The sequence below is a fragment of the Oncorhynchus gorbuscha genome, linkage group LG19 (assembly GCF_021184085.1).
Source record: "Oncorhynchus gorbuscha isolate QuinsamMale2020 ecotype Even-year linkage group LG19, OgorEven_v1.0, whole genome shotgun sequence".
NCBI lineage: Eukaryota > Metazoa > Chordata > Actinopteri > Salmoniformes > Salmonidae > Oncorhynchus > Oncorhynchus gorbuscha.
In genome coordinates, this window is record NC_060191.1 from 10,621,940 (window position 1) to 10,636,623 (window position 14,684).

Here is a 14,684-nt window from a genome sequence, read left to right on the forward strand (position 1 = left end):
GGAGTATCTCCGCACCGCCAAGTGCCTCAACTCCAGTCAAGCCAGATGAATCCTGCTGTTTCACACGGTTCAACTTCTCCCTCTCATACTGGCTGGGATCCAAGAATGCCAAGCCAGATGCACTGTCCCGCCGCTGTAGCCCTATGATCCATCTGGCACTCAGCTGGGAAGTAGGGAAGCAGGTCCGTGAGATGCATCGTCCCCAGCCGAACCCCGGGGGGAGCCTTGATAACCGGATGTTCATTCCTGAAGCCGTCCGTTCCACGGTCCCACTCCTCCAGGCTTGCCTGCCACCCGGGCGCCCGTGGGACCCTGGTCTTTGTGCTACAGTGCTTTTGGTGGCCTGGTGTTCGTGATGTGTCCGCATTTGTTGCTGTTTGCACGGTGTGTTTACAGAAAAAGACTCCTTGGCAAGCTCCGGCTGGTTCCCTCCAACCTCTACCTGTCCCCCACTGTTCCTGGTCTCACATCTCCCTGGACTTTGTCACGGGTCTTCCCCCATCTGATGGCAACACCGTCTTCCTGAACGTGGTGGATCGGTTTTCCGCCCACTTCATTCTTCTCCCCAAACTACCCTCTGCCAAAGAGACGGCCCAGCTCATGGTGCAGCACATCTTCCGGATCCATGGACTGTCCATGAACATGGTCTCTGACTGGATCCTCAGTTCTCGTCCCAGTTCTGTAAGGCGTTCTGCAACCTAATTGGGGTGTTGGCCGGCCTGTCCTCCGGGTTCCACCCCCAGTCCAATGTCCAGTTGAAGCAAGCCATCCAGAACCTCAAAACTATGCTGCACTGCCTGGTCTCTGCCAACCCCACCACCTGGAGCCAGCAGTTGGTGTGGGTCGAAGATGCCCACAACACCCATCCCTGCTCTGCCACGGGCTTATCTCCCTTTGAGTGTTCTCTGGGGTATCAGCCCCCGCTCTTCCCTGAGCAGGAAGAGGTGGTCGGCATACCTTCTGCCCTGATGTTTGGACAGCCGCTGTCGTCGTACCAGTAGGATTGCCCGGTCGGCTCTCTTCAAGACCACCTCCAGGCACGAAAACAAGCGGATCGCCATCAGACCCCGGCTCTCCAGTATCATCTCAGGCAGAAGGTATGGCTGTCCACCCAGGATCTGCCCCTTCGGGTGGAATCTCGCAAACTGTCTCCCTGGTTTATCGGCCCTTTCCCCATCTGCAAGATCATTAGCACCTCTGCTGTCCACCTTCTGTTGGCCCATACCCTTCATATTCATCCTATATTCCATGTTTCTAGAATTAAGCCCGTGTCTCACAGCCCTTTATCTTCTATTTCCAGGCCCACCCCTCCACCTCATGCCATCGATGGCCATCTGGCGTACACAGTGTGATACCTCCTGAGGGTTTGACCACGGGGCAGGGGTTGCCAGTACCTGGATGACTTGGAGGTTTATGGCCCGGAGGAGAGGTGCTGGGTCCCCGCTAGACACATCCTGGACCCGGCCCTGATCGTTGACTTCCACCGCCGGCACCCCGGCCAACCAGGTATGCGCCCAGGTAGGACACCAGGTGGTGCACCTAGGGGGGTGTATTTATACTTGTGTTCTCTGTTTGTCTGTTGCCAGTTGGTCTTGTTTGTCAAGCCAACCAGTATTTTTGTGTCAGCTCCTGCTTTTCCCAAGTCTCTCTTTTCTCACCCTCCTAGTTTTGATCCTTGCCTGTAATGACTCGGAGCCCGCCTGCCTGACCACTCTGTCTGCCCCTTACCCTGAGCCTGTCTGCCGTCCTGTACATTTGTCCCACCTCTGGATTACCGACCTCTGCCTGACCCTGAGCCTGCCTGCCATCCTGTACCTTTGCCAATATTGCTGTAATAACATAGTTACTTCGACACGGTCTGAATCTGGGTCGTACCTTGATACCTGATATACATGGTGTTTACATCCTGTGCGTTGTGTAGAAAATCTCCAGATCATAGAGAATGTTTACGTAAAGATGAACTGTGAATTTAGTTGTTTAAACTAGATCAGAGTCAACATTGTGATACCTTGCCTGGTAAAAATACGACCCAAATAACTTGCCATGAAGACGGAAACGCCCTTTGTGACCCGGGGGTATAAAACATGTGAGTTAAGAATGTGGCGTAGTGCATTAACATCAAATAGCCCCCACGATATGCAACTTTTCAGGGAAGTTAGGAACCAATAGACACAGGCAGTTAGGAAAGCAAAGGCTAGCTTTTTCAAACAGAAGTTTGCATCCTGTAGCACAAACTCCACAAAGTTCTGGGACAGTGTAAAGTCAATGGAGATTAAGAACACCTCCTCCCAGCTGCCCACTGCACTGAGGCTAGTAAACACTGTCACCACCGATAAATCCTTGATAATTGAGAATTTCAATAAGCATTTATCTACGGCTGGCCATGCTTTCCACCTTGGCTACCCCTACCCCGGTCAACAGCCCTGCACAACCCACAGCAACTTGCCCAAGCCTCCCCATTTCTTATTCCAAATCCAGATTGCTGATGGTCCGAAAGAGTTGCAAATTCTGGACCCCTACAAATCAGCTGGGCTAGACAATCTGGACCCTCTCTTTCTAAAAATGATCTGCTGAAATTGTTGCAACCCCTATGCTTAGCCTGTTCAACCTCTCTTTCGTATCGTCTGAGATCCCCAAAAATTGGAATGCTGCCACGGTCATCCCCCTCTTCAAAGGGGGAGACACTCTACACCCAAACTGTTACAGACCTTTATCTATCCTACCTTGCCTTTATAAGGTCTTCGAAAGCCAAGTTAAACAGATCACCGACCATTTCGAATCCCACGGTACCTTCTCCGCTATGGAATTTGTTTTCTGAGCTGGTCATGGGTGCACCTCAGCCACACTCAAGGTCCTAAATCAAATCAAATCAAATCAAATTTTATTTGTCACATACACATGGTTAGCAGATGTTAATGCGAGTGTAGCGAAATGCTTGTGCTTCTAGTTCCGACAATGCAGTGATAACCAACAAGTAATCTAACTAACAATTCCAAAACTACTGTCTTATACACAGTGTAAGGGGATAAAGAATATGTACATAAGGATATATGAATGAGTGATGGTACAGAGCAGCATACAGTAGATGGTATTGAGTACAGTATATACATATGAGATGAGTATGTAGACAAAGTAAACAAAGTGGCATAGTTAAAGTGGCTAGTGATACATGTATTACATAAGGATGCAGTCGATGATGTAGAGTACAGTATATACGTATGCATATGAGATTAATAATGTAGGGTAAGTAACATTATATAAGGTAGCATTGTTTAAAGTGGCTAGTGATATATTTACATCATGTCCCATCAATTCCCATTATTAGAGTGGCTGGAGTTGGGTCAGTGTCAATGACAGTGTGTTGGCAGCAGCCACTCAATGTTAGTGGTGGCTGTTTAACAGTCTGATGGCCTTGAGATAGAAGCTGTTTTTCAGTCTCTCGGTCCCAGCTTTGATGTACCTGTACTGACCTCGCCTTCTGGATGATAGCGGGGTGAACAGGCAGTGGCTCGGGTGGTTGATGTCCTTGATGATCTTTATGGCCTTCCTGTAACATCGGGTGGTGTAGGTGTCCTGGAGGGCAGGTAGTTTGCCCCCGGTGATGCGTTGTGCAGACCTCACTACCCTCTGGAGAGCCTTACGGTTGAGGGCGGAGCAGTTGCCGTACCAGGCGGTGATACAGCCCACCAGGATGCTCTCGATTGTGCATCTGTAGAAGTTTGTGAGTGCTTTTGGTGACAAGCCGAATTTCTTCAGCCTCCTGAGGTTGAAGAGGCGTTGCTGCGCCTTCTTCACGACGCTGTCTGTGTGAGTGGACCAATTCAGTTTGTCTGTGATGTGTATGCCGAGGAACTTAAAACTTGCTACCCTCTCCACTACTGTTCCATCGATGTGGATAGGGGGGTGTTCCCTCTGCTGTTTCCTGAAGTCCACAATCATCTCCTTAGTTTTGTTGACGTTGAGCGTGAGGTTATTTTCCTGACACCACACTCCGAGGGCCCTCACCTCCTCCCTGTAGACCGTCTCGTCGTTGTTGGTAATCAAGCCTACCACTGTTGTGTCGTCCGCAAACTTGATGATTGCGTTGGAGGCGTGCGTGGCCGCGCAGTCGTGGATGAACAGGGAGTACAGGAGAGGGCTCAGAACGCACCCTTGTGGGGCCCCAGTGTTGAGGATCAGCGGGGAGGAGATGTTGTTGCCTACCCTCACCACCTGGGGGTGGCCCGTCAGGAAGTCCAGTACCCAGTTGCACAGGGCGGGGTCGAGACCCAGGGTCTCGAGCTTGATGACGAGCTTGGAGGGTACTATGGTGTTGAATGCCGAGCTGTAGTCGATGAACAGCATTCTCACATAGGTATTCCTCTTGTCCAGGTGGGTTAGGGCAGTGTGCAGTGTGGTTGAGATTGCATCGTCTGTGGACCTATTTGGGCGGTAAGCAAATTGGAGTGGGTCTAGGGTGTCATGTGGGAACAGCAGACTGGTATAGGGATTGATTGAATATGTCCGTAAACACACCGGCCAGCTGGTCTGCGCATGCTCTGAGGGCGCGGCTGGGTTGCCGTCTGGGCCTGCAGCCTTGCGAGGGTGAACACGTTTAAATGTCTTACTCACCTCGGCTGCAGTGAAGGAGAGACCGCATGTTTTCGTTGCAGGCCGTGTCAGTGGCACTGTATTGTCCTCAAAGCGGGCAAAAACGTTATTTAGTCTGCCTGGGAGCAAGACATCCTGGTCCGTGACTGGGCTGGGTTTCTTCTTGTAGTCCGTGATTGACTGTAGACCCTGCCACATGCCTCTTGTGTCTGAGCCGTTGAATTGAGATTCTACTTTGTCTCTGTACTGACGCTTAGCTTGTTTAATAGCCTTGCGGAGGGAATAGCTGCACTGTTTGTATTCGGTCATGTTGCCAGACACCCTGCCCTGATTAAAAGCAGTGGTTCGCGCTTTCAGTTTCACGCGAATGCTGCCATCAATCCACGGTTTCTGGTTACCGTTGCTATGGGAACGACATCTTCAACGCACGTTCTAATGAACTCGCTCACCGAATCAGCGTATTCGTCAATATTTTTATCTGACGCAATACGAAACATGTCCCAGTCCACGTGATGGAAGCAGTCTTGGAGTGTGGAGTCCGCTTGGTCGGACCAGCGTTGGACAGACCTCAGCGTGGGAGCCTCTTGTTTTAGTTTCTGCCTGTAGGCAGGGATCAACAAAATGGAGTCGTGGTCAGCTTTTCCGAAAGGGGGGCGGGGCAGGGCCTTATATGCGTCGCGGAAGTTAGAGTAACAATGATCCAAGGTTTTACCACCCCTGGTTGCGCAATCGATATGCTGATAAAATTTAGGGAGTCTTGTTTTCAGATTAGCTTTGTTAAAATCCCCAGCTACAATGAATGCAGCCTCCGGATAAATGGTTTCCAGTTTGCAAAGAGTTAAATAAAGTTCGTTCAGAGCCATCGATGTGTCTGCTTGGGGGGGATATATAATAAGATAATTCTCTTGGAAGATAATGCGGTCTACATTTGATTGTGAGGAATTCTAAATCAGGTGAACAGAAGGATTTGAGTTCCTGTATGTTTCTTTCATCACACCATGTCTCGTTAGTCATGAGGCATACGCCCCCACCACTCTTCTTACCAGAAAGATGTTTGTTTCTGTCGGCGCGATGCGTGGAGAAACCCGTTGGCTGCACCGCATCGGATAGCGTCTTCCCAGTAAGCCATGTTTCCGTGAAGCAGAGAACGTTGCAGTCTCTGATGTCCCTCTGGAATGCTACCCTTGCTCGGATTTCATCAACCTTGTTGTCAAGAATCTGGACATTGGCAAGAAGAATGCTGGGTAGTGGTGCGCGATGTGCCCTTGTCCGGAGTCTGACCAGAAGACCGCTACGTTTCCCTCTTTTTCGGAGTCGTTTTTTTGGGTCGCTGCATGCGATCCATTCCGTTGTCCTGTTTGTAAGGCAGAACACAGGATCCGCGTCGCGGAAAACATATTCTTGGTCGTACTGATGGTGAGTTGACGCTGATCTTATATTCAGTAGTTCTTCTCGACTGCATGTAATGAAACCTAAGATGACCTGGGGTACTAATGTAAGAAATAACACGTAAAAAAAACAGAAAACTGCATAGTTTCCTAGGAACGCGAAGCGAGGCGGCCATCTCTGTCGGCGCAGGAAGTACTCCTAAATTATATCATAACCGCCATCAATAAAATACAATATTGTGCAGCTGTATTCATCGACCTGGCAAAGGCTTTTGACTCTGTTAATCACCACATTCTTATCGGCAGACTCAACAGTCTTGGTTTCTCAAATGACTGCCTCGCCTGGTTCACCAACTACTTCTCAGACAGAGTTCAGTGTGTCAAATCGGAGGGCATGTTGTCCAGATCTCTGGCAGTCTTTATGGGGGTGCCACAGGGTTCAATCAATTCTCCAGCCAACTCTTTTCTCTATATACATCAATCATGTCGCTCTCGCTGCTGGTGATTCTTTGATCCACCTCTACGCAGACGACACCATTCTGCATACATCTGGCCCTCTTTTGGACACTGTGTTGACTAACCTCCAGACGAGCTTCAATGCCATACAACTCTCCTTCCGTGGCCTCCAACTGCTCTTAAATACAAGTCAAACTAAATGCATGCTCTTTAAACGATCGCTGCCCAAACCTGCCCGCCTGTCCAGCATCACTACTCTACACGGTTCTGACTTAGAATTTGTGGACAACTACACATACCTAGGTGTCTGGTTAGACTGTAAACTATCATTCCAGACTCACAATAAGCATCTCCAATCCAAAATTAAATATAGAATAGGCTTCCTATTTTGCAACAAAGCCTCCTTCACTCATGCTGCCAACATACCCTCGTAAAACTGACTACCCTACCAATCCTTGACTTTGGCGGTGTCATTTACAAAATAGCCTCCAACACTCTACTCAGCAAATTGGATGCAGTCTATCACAGTGCCATCCGTTTTGTCACCAAAGCCCCACATACTACCTACCACTGCGACCTGTATGCTCTCGTTGGCTGTCCCTCGCTTTATATTCGTCGCCAGACCCACTGGCTCCAGGTCATCTATAAGTCTCTGCTAGGTAAAGCCCCGCCTTATCTCAGCTCACGGGTCCCCATAGCAGCACCCGCCCGTAGCACGCGCTCCAGCAGGTGTATTTCACTGTTCACCCCCAAAGCCAATTACTCTTTTGGCCGCCTTTCCTTCCAGTTTTCCGCTGCCAATGACTGGATGAAATTGAAAAAATCACTGAAGCTGGAGACTCATGTCTCCCTCACTAATTCTAAGCATCAGCTGTCAGAGCAGCTCACAGATCATTGCACCTGTACACAACCCATTGGTAAATAGAAATATCACTCCAGTGTTTAATTGCTAAATTGTAATAACTTCGCCACTACGGCCTATTTATTGCCTTACCTCCCTGATCTTACCTCATTTGCACACACTGTATATAGATTTTTTTCTATTGTATTAATGACTGTACGTTTGTTTATTGCATGTGTAGCTCTGTGTTGTTGTTTGTATCACACTGCTTTGTTTTATCTTGACCAGGTTGCAGTTGTAAATGAGAACTTGCTCTCAACTGGCCTACCTGGTTAAATAAAGGTGAATAAAACAATAAAAACATAACAGACTTAAACGACCACAGCTGCAGCGTGATCTAAGATAGTCACAACCCCAAAAACGCAACACGAGGAAGAAGACAAAGTAACCTCTTAACAATTATGGCTACGGTTGTCATCGGTTGTCTACACGGCCACTTTTACCGAAGCTGGGAGCTTCGACATGGCTGATTAGCTTCCTGAGAAGACTACTCTCAGAATATCTGCAAGGAACAGACAACTCAGAGAAAGGAAAGTGTGACATCGTGTGGACAATCAGAGACGTAGACCCGTTAACGACTGAGACGCAGTCATCAAAATAAAATTTGTCAGCCAAATCTTTTCCACTAAGCGGAACTCGATCCAAGAAATACTTAACGGAGACCTTCAACAAGTAATTACATCATTATAATTCTGACCCATAAGAGCAGCAGTTTGGGGCAAGATGTTGGGGCTAAACTAAGCGTAGTTTATACATGTATCCAAGTGTGCTTTTCTCTCATGCGCTCTCTCTTTCTAAATCCCCATCTCGTGTAACACCTGTCACATTGTGTTGGTCTGCTAGGGACCTGTTTCATTGTATGATGTTCTAATCAATAGCCTAGACTGTGTGCTTGTGTATGTGTATCTTATATTATCATTTAGATTGTTAGTAAATAAATAATCAACTCAATTGGTGTGGTACGGTATGATTAATGAGACCCTGGTTTGTGCAGTTTTACAAATTATGCAACGTTCAGGATGAGACTGTAGAGCAGCATTTCTTAAAAGTGCGACGTGTCAGTAAATTTATAACTATTTAATTGATTACTGGAATTGATTTGTCCAAGTGCATCTGCACCCTCTGTTCAGTGCACTCTCTGCTTAGCAGCGGTTTCTGCTCAGTTTGGCAGCTGCGCAAGTGTGAGAGGGAGATGCCAGTTTGCTTTGCAGTTTACCTGATATTTTTTCTGCAGTTTTCTTGAAGATCACTCCGCGACACACACGATGCAGTGCTGTTGTTCAAGCCACTGACTTGATATTCCCACTCGCCATTACTCACCGCTGTCATGAAATGGACTCATGCTAGCCACAAGTTCTGACTGAGCTCAATTGTCATGAAACGCATGTACAGCGATGAGTTTCTCTCTCTTTCATACAAACTTATAACGAGGAGCGCCCACAATGTGTATTGTGCTGGGAAGTGCTTTGTAATGAGTCTCTCATAACGAACAAATTAATAAAACGACACATCCTGACCAAACATCCACTGCATGATGGTAAACCCAGGGAGTTCTTTCAGAACAGGGCAGAATGCTTCAGTTGACAGTGCTATGACAGTGGGAAAGTAAGTCAGCTAGCAAGGCATTGCTGTCATTTTATAACAGGTGATGATAAGCAGAAATAAGGGAGTACTAACTAACTCTCATAGTAATGTTAGTAGATGTGAGTTTCTATTTCAAAGAATCCCCTGGCCTTGTACACAGCTAATAGCTAACATTCGCCAAAGCAAGCTAGTAACAGTACAGATGAAGATGAAAAGTGATCAGGCCTACTTTACATCTTACTGTAGAAATTATTGTTGAAAACTGGTCTAGGTTGGAACTGTCGCTGTTAAAATACAATAATCATTTTCATTCATAAGTTTCAACAATATAACAATAATTTATCCAGTAAGATGTACAGTAGGCCTGCTAATTTTTCATCTGTACTGTTACTTAGGGTTACACTATCAAAAAGCATGTGGGTGTGTTCTGTTATTCATCTGTGTGATGTGATCAATCAGTTTATTCCAATTCAGAATAAAATATTTATTGTATTTTAACAGCAACAGTTCTGACCTAGACCGATATGTAAGAGTGTTTTTAATGGCGGGAAAATAAACATGAAAAGATATTTACGTGCATATTTAATTTCATTGTCATTTGTTTTTGTCAATATTGCATTTGTTTTAGGCATAAGGGCAATGACATGTCCTGATATTTATGTATTGTTGCATATTTTCCTAAGCTTGGGTCCCAGGAAAACACAAAATTTCTCATTTGAGTCCCAGGTTGAAAATGTTTAAGGACCCCTGCTGTAGAGGAAATTAATTAGCTATTGTTGTAAAATCGATATTCTGGGCAGGGGCGCAGCCATGGGTGGGCCTGGGAGGGTATAGGCCCACCTACTTGGGAGCCAGGTCCACTCACTGGGTAGCCAAGCCCAGCCAATCACAAAATTATTTTTTAAAGACAGAAATACTCCTCAGGACCCCCCCTCTCCCCACCTCAGCTGATCTGCACAGATGAAGAAGCCATATGTGGAGGTCCTGGGCTGGTATGGCTACATGTGGTCTGCGGTTGTGAGGTCGGCTGTATGTACTGTAAAATTCTCTTAAACGACGTTAGAGGCGGCTTATGGTAATTAACATTCAATTCTCTGGCTATAGAGATCTGTTGGACATTTCTGCAGTCAGAATGTCAATTGCACACCCTTAAAACTTGACATCTGTGGCATATTATTGTAACTTGAAGAGCTTTCACACTGTTTGTGTCAGGTTTACATCCTTTACATTGTGTAGGAAATATCAAGGGTGAAGAGAATATTTTTGTTAAGCTATGAAAATTATTTTAGTTTTCTAACGAGATCATAGTTTTGTTGATGCTTTGCCTCATAACTGGCCATGCCCGAGAGAGCTCAGAGAGAGTTTCACTATGACAAAAAAGCCCCTCTTTTTACCCGAGTGTTTAGGTCTACATTGGTTACGACCCTGAAAATCAACACAAGATGAAGACGACAAAGTGGCCTCTAACAATCAATGTTACGGTTGAGTAACTACACTGCTCTCATCACCCCCTGGGGGGGGGATCATCGACATGGCTGATTAGCCATCTTCAGAAGACCACTCTTCCAAAACAAGTGCAAAGTTCTTCTTCAGACTATAGGATAAGGCCTTGAAGCCATGGACACCTAAGAAGAAGGACATTGTGACCCCTTGTGGACAATCAGAGCCTTTGACTTAATAACCCCTCTGGCCACCAAGGCACCCGGATCTATTAAGGCTTAATAACCCCTCTGGCCAACAAGGCACCCGTATCTATTAAAACTTCTTGCAACTAGGCGGCGCTATTAAAAATTTGGGATGAAAAACGTTCCCGTTTTAAACAAGATATTTTGTCACGAAAAGATGCTCGACTATGCAAATAATTGACAGCTTTGGAAAGAAAACACTCTGACGTTTCCAAAACTGCAAAGATATTGTCTGTGAATGCCACAGAACTCATGTTACAGGCGAAACTCAGATAAAAATCCAACCAGGAAGTGCCACGTTTTTTGAAACCGCCTCATACCAATGACTCCTTATATGGCTGTGAATGAGCTACGAATGAGCTTACGTTATCCATGTATTCCCCAAGAAGTCTACAGCATTGTGGCATCTTTTTAGGCATTTCCATTGAAGAAAGGCTGTTAGGGACCATATATAGCATGTGGTCACATGGTGTCTCCCGCAGAAAATCTTGCGTAAAATACTGAGGTAGCCATTTTTCTAATCGCTTCTTATGAGAAACCAATTGCCTCGACGGATATATTATCGAAGATATATGTTAAAAACACCTTGAGGATGGATCCAAAACAACGTTTGTCGTGTTTCTGTCGTAATTATGGAGCACATTTTGAAAAAAGTTTGGCGTTATAGTTGTAGCATTTTCTGGTCGATTTCTCAGCCATGCATGATGAAGAAACGGGAGCTATTTCACCTACAAAAAAATATTTTTGGAAAAAATGAACATTTGCTATCTAACTAGGAGTCTCCTGAGTGAAAGCATCTGAAGTTCTTCAAATGTAAATGATTTAATTTGGTTGCTTTTCTTATTTTCGTGAAAATGTTGCCTGCTGCCAGCAGAGCCTAGCATTGCATTATGCCATGATAAACGTACACAAATGCTGGTCTAGCGTTGGCTGTAACGCATATTTTGAAAATCTGAGATGACAGTGTTGTTACCAAAAGGCTAAGCTTGTGTTTGAATATATTTATTTCATTTCATTTGCGATTTTCATGAATAGGAAAAGTTTCTAGGGGTATTTATGTCCGCTGCGTTATGCTAATGCATTTGAGGCTATGATTACGCTCCCGGATACGGGATTGCTCGTCGCAAGAGGTTAAGCTAATTTTATTTATGGTAGTGCACCTTACCTCAGGTCATTTCGGACCTGCCCAGTTATCGATATATGTATATTGGTCATACAAAACCCCGAATGAATCTGTTTGGAATACCGTCAGTTCCCATCATTGATGAATTCTATCATTTAGAACATCAAATCAACGATATCTTAAAACATTACCCACAAGTTCAAAAATAGAGGCTACTGACCTTGTCACAGACTGTGAAAAGCAATGATGGTTGGATCTAGTCACCGTTCCTGTCAACCTGGGGTGTATACCGGCCTGTTATAGAGAGCCCCAATGTCAGGGGACAGGACTTTGCTTTACGGCCCGCACGTGCACGGTTCTCGGCTTGTTACCTTTAGATGACAGGGACAGATATTTAGATCCGGCTCAAAGGACCAATTGTTAGAGGAATTTAATTCCTATATGTTCATTAACCAATTCAATTAAAACACTCTGTCCGTTTCTAAGAATTTGTAAGATCCTTATTTGCATAAAATGGACAGAGTCCAGTCTCAAAATTAATCAGTAGCGTTTATTTCCGAGAGCTCTGAACATAATCACATGTACATTAGTTTATATACCACACATAACGTCATGTCTTACGAAAATGTCCCTCCTCCTCCTGGATCATGACAAAGCTGTTTATCAATTCCATTCCAACATACATATCGCTTATCATATGCTATCACATGTTACACAATCTACTGCAAGCCTAACGTTTTCTACCTGTTATCAGTTTCACAGTGGTCACAATTTGTCTGTTAACACTTCCTCTTTGCCTATGTAGAACCATTCTTTATCAGGCAGGATAGAATTCTATTAGCTATAATTCTACGTTAAATGTATACATTATTTAGTCATTATTGATTAAAAAAATCCTTCAACACAGTGTTAGCCAGCGAGCTGTCATGTTTGCAAGTTGCAGAACCACTGAATTCTATTTTTCAAAGATGTAGCAAGTTTAGAGTCGTTGTTTTGCACGTGTTGCTGTTGGATAGGAATGAACCTTATCACCTGATTATTCAACATTCGCGTTAACAGGTAAAGCCTGTCAGCATCCGTAGCATGTGGATTGCCATTTAAGGAGTCCTCTATGTATGCTAGGAACGTCTCAGTGTTGTTTGGCTGTCCTGGAATGGGTCAAAGGTGCGAAAGTTTTTGACAAGTTTGCCAAGGGTTCCCTGCCAAGTGGCGAGGAGTTGCCATATTACCCTGGGCCGAATGGCCGTGTGTCGCACTTGATCCGGCTTCATACTGTAACGATGTGCCCTGAAAGTCGGGAAGCAAATTCAGGGAGTGAGTGTTTTAATAAACAAACACAACATAATACAAAACAAGAAGCACAGAAACAATAACGCCTGGGGAAGGGACCAAAGGGAGTAACGATGGTGACAGGTGTGCTCCATAACATGCAGCCTGGTGACCTGGAGGCCGCAGAGGGAGCACATGGCACGTACTTATCTGACATGATTTGCAGGTAGAGGTTTCGAGTACGGAGCGAGAGATTCAGTGATGAGATATCCTCCGCTTGCTTGGAAATCAATACTTCCCATCATCATCACCTGAGTACTCTCATCATTCAATTGGTCAGTGACTTCAATGAGTTCTGCTGATTTGGTCATTGTGTTCGTTAACTGATCATCTTTGTTCTGCAGCATTTGGACTAGAACATTGTTACTTTGAGTAACGTTCAACAAAACTACATGCATGTTATCAAGTTGCATGCTCTTGTTTGTAGATAACTCATCAGATTTATTTTTCATTTAACCTTTATTTAACTAGGCAAGTCAGTTAAGAACAAATTCTTATTTTCAATGACGGCCTAGGGACAGTGGGTTAACTGCCTGTTCAGGGGCAGAATGACAGATTTGTACCTTGTCAGCTCGGGGATTTGAACTTGCAATCTTCCGGTTACTAGTCCAATGTTACTTGTCCAATGTTCATCATGTTTAGTTTTGGCTAAATCGAGTTGTTCCTGTAGAAGATGATTTTGTTCCTGTAGAAGACAATTTTGTTGAAGAGTTTGTGCTCGTTCGTCGTCATAAGATTTTGCAATAACATTAAATTTTTCCATTTTCAAATGCAGTTCCATAGCTAGCAGAATTTTAGTTTCCCGGTTCTCTCCACCTGTCCCTTTATGTCTACCGTTTCCTGCTCATGCTTCAGCTGTGCACTGTGGTATTGGACCGATGCTAATCTCAGACGAAAAGCGTAAAGCCTCTCTGATTGCCCGTGTTGGTATGTTCTCTATCACCACATTCTTCAAGAAGGTAGAGCCTTCCCAAGAAGAATATGGTTTAGCTGTGCAGGAGGGTGTCTTTGAATACCACACTATGAGACACAATCATAGTTACAGCTCTATGGACTGCACAGCACAACTGACACGGAAGCTTTATGAGCCAAAGTTTACATGTGCTAGGACAAAATGTGACGCCATAGTGAGTAACATGGGCAACTACTTTGGTAACACAGGACCTAGACCAGCCTGAATTTGTGTCCCTATCCATTGATGCGTCCAATCATGGACATGTAAAGCTGCTGCCAATAGTAGTCAGATATTGTAAGATAGATGATGGCAGCACACCTGTGGAAACAAAACTTCTTGATTTTGTTGAATTGAATGGAGAAACAGCAGAAGAAATTGCAGCTGAGGTCCTGGTGGTCATCCAAAAATGTAACCTGGAAAACATTCTCTGTCGACAACAAATACCAACTTTGGAGGACTGAATAGGCGGGGGAGGGTCAATGTCCATACCAAAGTTAAAAATGCTCTGCAGCGGGAGGTGATTGGCTTAGGTTTTCCTACACACATCATTCATAACACGGCCAGAACAGCTTTGGATATGATGTTGAGTACCTGCTCACAAAGATATTTGAATATGTTCATATTTTCACCTTCAGAGTAGAAAGACTGAAGGGCTTTTGTGAGTTTGTTGGCC